At 34.7% G+C, this 7,441-nt stretch overlaps 1 pseudogene; it reads left to right on the top strand.

Annotated features, from left to right (window-relative positions):
- Positions 1 to 269: 269 nt before the first annotated feature.
- On the top strand, positions 270 to 826 carry LOC101968952 (large ribosomal subunit protein uL6 pseudogene; annotated as a pseudogene).
- The last annotated feature ends 6,615 nt before the right edge of the window (positions 827 to 7,441 follow it).

Here is a 7,441-nt window from a genome sequence, read left to right as displayed (position 1 = left end):
GGGGGCTATTCTACAAAATACATTCTGTGACAGGTGTGGTGGGCACGCTTGTAATCTTAGTGGCTGAGGAGGGAGGCTGAGGCAGGAGGATCTCAAGTTCAAAGGCAGCCTCAGCAATTTAATGAGGCCCTAGGCACCTTTGTCTCAAAATAAAAAACAAAAACGGGCTGGGGATGTGGCTCAGTGGTTAAGTGTCTCTGTGTTCAATCCCTGTTACCAAAACAGCAACAACAAAAACCACTCTGGCTCTTTGCTACATCTATTGCGGAATGAAGACCATTTTCAGCAATCAGACTGTTGACATTCCAGAAAATGTTGACATTATTCTGAAGGGACACACAGTTATTGTGAAGGGCGGAAGAGGAACCCTCCAGAGGGATTTAATCATATCAATGTAGAACTCATCCTCCTTGGAAAAAAATAAAAGCAGCTATGGGTTGACAAATGGTGGGGAAATAGAAAGGAACTGGGCACTGTGTGCCCAATCTGTAGCCATGAACAGAACCTGATCAAGGGTGTTGCACTGATGTCTGTTTATGCTCCCTTCCCCATCAATGTTATTATTCAGGAGAATGGGTCTCTTGTTGAAATCTGAAATTTCTTGGGTGAAAATATATCTGCAGGGTTCAAATGAAAACAGGTGTTGCTTGTTCAGTGTCTCCAGCTCAGAAACATGATTTAATCCTTGAAGGAAGTGATATTGAACTTGTTTAAAATTTAGCAATTGTCTTTAATTCAGCAATTAGCAACAGTGAAAAACAAGTTATCAGGAAATTTTTCAATGGTTATTTATGTTTCTGAAAAAGGTTCACAGGCTAATGAATAAGATATATGTGTTTTCAGACACAGAAACAGTCCTGGAGTCAATTTGATATTTCAGATGCAATAAAAGATCTCAAATTTACTTTGGACTTATTCTTAATCCTTTTCAACAGGTTGAATAAACTTTAGTATCCCTTTGAAGGAATGGAATGGGAAAACAAACAAACAACCATTCTGTAACAGTGTACTCTTCAAAAGTGTCAAGGTCACGAAAACAAGGAAAGACCAAGAAACTGTTACAAGTTGGAGGAGTGAACAAAGAGATAAAAACTCTAGAGATGAAAACTAAATGAAATGTGTATGCTGGATTCAACAAAAAGGAAATTATTGAAAAAACTGGTAAAGATCTGAATAAACTTTGTAGTTTCATTTCAGATGTTAAGAGTTTTGGTAAAAATAGCATGGTTATATAACATGTTAAAATTAGAAGAAGCATTGGGGTTGTAGCTCAGTGGTAGAGCACTTGCCTAGCACATGTGAGGCACTGGGTTTGATCGTCAGCACCACATAGAAATAAATAAATAAAATAAAGGCATTGTGTCCATCTACAACTGAAAATATTTTTAAAAATTAGAAGAAGCAGAGTGAGGATATGTGGGAACTCTGCAGGATTTTAAAAATTTTATGTCAACCTGAAATTATTTCAAAATACAAAGTTTTAAGAAAAGAAAAATCTCAGTCATTTATATCCAGAAATGTATCCAGTGAGCTATCTTATTTAAAAATGCCATGACAGCCCTGTCTTTTACCTAAGTATTTATGCATTTATATTTTATGTAATCACTAATTTATTAATTTGAGTTAAATAATACTGTTTTATTTTTATTTTTTGAGGTTGTATGAATGGATAAATTTTTAAATTTAATTGATTTTTTAAAAAAATATATGACAGTGGAATGCATTCCAATTCTTATTACACATATAGACCACAATTTTCATATCTTTGTATATAGAGTATGTTCATGTCAATTCATGTCTTTATACATGTACTTTTTTTGCATTACAATTCTTATTACACATATATACCACAATTTTTCATATCTGTTTGTATATAAAGTATGTTGACACCAATTCATATCTTCATACATGTACTTTGGATAATGATGTCCATTACATTCCACCATCCTTGCTAATCCTCTGCCCCCTTCCTTTCCCTCCCATCCCTCTGCCCCATCAAGAATTCATCTAGTCCTCCCATGCTCCCTTTGCCTATCCAACTATGAATCAGCCTCCTTCTATCAGAGAAAATATTTGGCATTTGTTTTTTGGGGGATTGGCTAACTTCACTTAGCATTATCTTCTCTAATGCCATCCATTTATCTGTAAACGCTATTATTTTATTCTCTTTTATTGCTGAGTAAAATTCCATTGTATAGATATGCCACATTTATTTTATCTATTCATCTACTAAAGGGCATCTAAGTTGGCTCCATAGTTTAGCTATTGTGAATTGTGCTGCTACAAACATTGATGTTGCTGTGTCCATATAGTGTGCTGTTTTTAAGACCTTTGGGTGTAGTCCAAGGAGAGGGTTAGCTGGGTCAAATGATGGTTCCATTCCCAGATTTCCAAGGAATCTCCATACTGCTTTCCATATTGGCTGCACCAATTTGCAGTCCCACCAGCAATGTATGAGTGTGCCTTTTTTCCTAATACTCTCCAACACTTACTATTGTTTGTCTTCATAATAGCTGCCATTCTGACTGGAGTGAGATGATATCTTAGAATAGTTTTGATTTGCATTTCTCTGATTGCTAGAGATGATGAGCATTTTTTTCATATATTTGTTGATTGATTGTATATTCTCTTCTGAGAAGTGTCTGTTCAGGGCCTTGGCCCATTTGTTGATTGGGTTATTTGGTTTTCTGGTGCTTAGCTTTTTTTAGTTCTTTGTATACCCTAGAGATTAGTGCTCTATCTGACGTGTGAGGGGTAAAAATTTGCTCCCAGGTTGTAGGCTCTCTGTTCACCTCACAGGTTATTTCTTTTGCTGAGAAGAAACTTTTTAGTTTGAATCTGTCCCATTTACTGATTCTTGGTTTTAATTCTTGCACTATAGGAGTCTTATTAAGGAGGTTGGGGCCTAATCCCACATGATGAAGATTAGGGCCTACATTTTCTTCTATTAGATGCAGAGTCTCTGGTTTAATTCCTAGGTCCTTGATCCTTTTGAGTTAAGTTTTGTGGATGGTGAGAGATAGGGGTTTAATTTCATTTTGTTGCATATGGATTTCCAGTTTTCCCAGCACCATTTGTTGAAGAGGCTATCTTCAGTGCATGTTTTTGGCACCTTTATCTAATATAAGATAATTGTAATTTTGTGGGTTTTTCTCTGTGTCCTCTATTCTGTACCATTGGTCTACCAGTGTGTTTTGGTGCCAATACCATGCCACTTTTGTTACTACTGCTCTGAAGTATAGTTTAAGGTCTGGTATAGCAATGCCACCTGCTTCACTCGTCCTGCTAAGGATTGCTTTAGCTATTCTGGGTCTCTTTATTTTCCAGATGAATTTCATGATTACTTTTTCTATTTCTATGAGGAATGCCATTGAAATTTTGATCAGAATTCTATTAAATCTGTGTGGTGCTTTTGGTAGTAGGACCACAACTCATGGTCATTTTGATAATATTAATTCAGCCTTTCCAAGAACAAGGTGGATCTTTCCATCTTCTAAGGGCTTTTTGATTTCTCTGTTTAGGGTTTTATAGTTTTCATTGTATAGTTTTTACACCTCTTTCATTAAGTTGATTCCCAAGTATCTTTTTTTTTTTGAGGTTATTGTGAATGGAGTAGTTTTCCTCATTTCCTTCTCAGAGGCTTTGTCACTGATATACAGAAATGTCATTGATTTATGAGTGTTGATTTTATATCCTGCTACTTTGCTGAATTCACTTTCTACTTCTAGAAGTTTTCTGGTGGAGCTTTTTGGGTCTTCTAGGTATAGAATCATATCGTCAGCAAATAGTGCTAATTTAAGTTCTTTTCCTATATATATCCCTTTGATTTCTTTTGTCTGACTAATTGCTCTGGCCAGTGTTTCAAGAACTGTGTTGAATAGAAGTGGTAAAAGAAGCCATCCCTGTCTTGTTCCACTTTTTAGAGGGAATGCCTTCAATTTTTTCTCCATTTAGAATGATATTGGCCTGAGACTTAGCATAAATAGCCTTTATGAAGTTGAGATATGTTTCTGTTATCCCTAATTTTTCTAGTATGTTTTGAACATAAAGAGGTGCTGTATTTTGTCAAATGTTTTTTTCTGTGTCTATTGAGATGATCATATAATTCTTTAAGTCTACTGATGTGATGAATTACATTTATTGATTTCCATATTTTGAACCAACCTTGCATCCCTGGGGTGAATTTCACTTGATCATGGTGCACAATCTTTTTGAAATATTTTTGTATTCAATTTGCCAGAATTTTACTGATAATTTTTGCGTCTATGTTCATTAGAGGTATTGGTCTGAAGTTTTCTTTCTTTGGTGTGTCTTTGCTTGGTTTTTGGATCAGGGTGATATTGGTCTCATAGAATGAGTTTGGAATTACTGCCTCTTTTTCTATTTCCTAAAATAAATTGAAGAGTATTGGTATTAGTTCTTCTTTGAAGGTCTTGTAGGACTCGGCTGTGTGTCTATCTGGTCCTGGGCTTTTCTTGGTTGGTAAGCTTTTGATGGCTTCTTCTATTTCCTAACTTGAGATTAGTCTGTTTAAATTGTGAGTATCTTCCTGACTCAATCTGGGCAAATTGTATGACTTACAAAATTTGTCAATTCTTTCAATGTCTTATATTTTATTGGAGTATGAGATTTCAAAATAATTTCTAATTATCTTCTGTATATTTGTAGTGTCGGTTATGATATTACCTTTTTCATCACGTATGCTGGTAATTTGAATTCTCTCTCTCATTCTCTTCAGTAGCATGGTTAAGGATCTGTCAATTTTATTTATTTTTTCAAAGATTTTGTCAATTTTTTCAATTGTTTATTTTGTTTCAATTTCATTGATTTCAGCTCTAATTTTAATTATTTCTTGACTTCTACTGCTTTTGATGCTGATTTGTTTTCTTTTCTAGGGCTTTGAGATGTAGTGTATGGTCATTTATTTGTTGATTTTTTTCCTTCTTTTAAGGAATGAACTCCATGTAATGAATTTTCCTCTTAGTAATGCTTTCATAGTGTCCCAGAGATTTCAATATGTTGTAGTCTATGTTCTCATTTACCTCTAGGAATTTTTTAATCTCCTCCTTGATGTCATCTGTGACCCATTGTTCATTAAGTAGCATATTGTTTAGTCTCCAGGTGATGGAGTGGATTTTATTTTTTACTTTGTTGTTGATTTCCAATTTTATTCCATTATGGTCTGAGAAAATGCAAGGTAGTATCTCTACTTTTTTTTACTAAGAGTTGTTTGTGGCATAGTATATGGTCTGTTTTAGAGAAAGATCCATGTGCTGCTGAGAAGAAAGTGTATCTACTTGATGGAGGTTGAAATATTCTATATATGTCAGTTAAGTCTAAGTTATTGATTTTGTTATTGAGTTCTATAGTTTCTTTATTCAACTTTTGTTTGGAAGATCTATCCAGTGGTGAGACAGGTGTGTTAAAGTCACCCAAGATTATTGTGTTGTTGTCAATTTGACTCTTGAACTTGAGAAGAGTTTGTTTGATGAACATAGCTGCACCATTGTTTGGGGCATATATATTTATGATTGTTATGTCTTATTGGTGTATGGTTCCCTTGAGCAGTATGTAGTGTCCTTCTTTATCCCTTTTGATTAACTTTGGCTTAAAGTCTACTTTATTTGATATGAGTATGGAAACCCCTGCTTTCTTCTGTAGTCCATGTGAGTGGTATGATTTTTCCCAACTTTTCACCTTCAGTCTGTGTATGTCTTTTCCTATCAGATGAGTTCTCCTGGAGGCAACATATTGTTGGGTCTTTTTAAAGAAATCCAATCTACTAGCCTATGTCTTTTGATTGGTGAGTTTAAGCCATTAACATTCAGGGTTACTATTGAGACATGATTTGTATTTCCAGCAATATTTGTTTATTTTTGTTATTTTACTCGGATTGGTTTTCCTCTTTGATTATTTTTTCCTTTAGTATACTACCTCTCTCTGCTGATTTTTATTACTGTTTTTTATTTCCTCTTCATGAAATATTTTGCCAAGGATGTTTTGTAGTGCCAGTTTTCTAGCTGTAAATTCTTTTAACTTTTGTTTATCGTGGAAGGTTTTATTTCATCTTCAAATATAAAGCTTAATTTTGCTGGATACAAAATTCTTGTTGGCAACCATTATCTTTCAGAGCTTGATATATGTTGTTCCGGGATCTTCTAGTTTTCAGGGTCTGTGTTGAAAAATCTGCCATTATACTAATTGGTTTTCCCTTATATATAATCTGATTCCTTTCTCTTGAGACTTTTAAAATTCTCTTCTTATTCTGTATGTTGGGCATTTTTACTATAATGTGCCTTGGTGTGGATCTGTTGTGATTTTGTATACTCAGTGTCCTGTAGGCTTCTTGAATTTGGATTTCCAATTCATTCTTCATATTTGGAAAGTTTTCTGATATTAATTCATTGAATAGATTGTTCATTCCTTTGGTTTGGACCTCTATGCCTTCCTCTATCTCAATAACTCTGAAATTTGGTCTTTTTATGCTATCCCATATTTCTTGAATATTCTGCTCATGGTTTCTTATCATTTTCGCTGTGTGGTCTATGTGCTTTTCAAGATGATTTATTTGATCTTCATTGTCTGATGTCCTACCTTCTAAGTGGTCTACTCTGTTGTTGATGCTTTCATTTGAGTTTTTAATTTGGCTTATTATTTCTTTCATTTCAAGGATTTCTTTCTTTCTTTCTTTCTTTTTTGGTAGAACTTCTATCTCCCTGTTGAGGTGATCTTTTGTCTTTTGAATTTGTTTATGTAGCTCATTGTTGAAGTGATCTTTCACTGCTTGTATTTGTTCTCTTATGTTTTCTTTGAGATCCCAAGACATTTTAATCATGTATATCATGAAGTCTTTCTCTGTAATTTTTTTCTGCTGTAGCTGCCGATGTTTCTAATGATGTGTTGTCTTGGTTTGTTTGTGGTACTTTCTTCCCTTGTCTTTTCATGTTTCTCATGTGTCTTCCTCCCCAGATCTGTGTATTTGGTGTGTTATTGTTTTTACCTTATAGATTTGAAGTGCTCTTGTAGGGTTTCAAGATCTCTCCTTTGTGGAGAAGGACAATGTTAATAGATCCCAATATCAACAATATGTCACCTATGACTGAATTGTTGTTATTAAGACATTTACAGTTTAGTCTCAATGTCCAGAAATGTTGGATTCAATTATTTTTTAAAATATAATCAGTAGTTTCATAAAAGGGTTCACAGTTTCTGGAGGTGGACAATGAACTGGGGGTCTGGCATAGGACAATATGCTGAGGGGAAAAGATGTGAGGGTATGGAGTTAATATATCTTAGGAAATGTGAAGGAGAAATCTAGTGAAGAGGGTTAGTAGTTGGAGAATGCTGGAGACTGCAAATCAAGATGGCACCTGGCAGTTTGCCAGGAGGAGTGGTTTGTGAGGCAACGCCACCGAGCCATTAAGATGGTGAGGATTCCTTG

This window comes from Ictidomys tridecemlineatus, chromosome 15, assembly GCF_052094955.1.
Source record: "Ictidomys tridecemlineatus isolate mIctTri1 chromosome 15, mIctTri1.hap1, whole genome shotgun sequence".
Classification (NCBI taxonomy): Eukaryota; Metazoa; Chordata; class Mammalia; order Rodentia; family Sciuridae; genus Ictidomys; species Ictidomys tridecemlineatus.
Note: the sequence above shows the minus strand (reverse complement) of the source record. Positions and strands in the feature narration are given on the sequence as shown.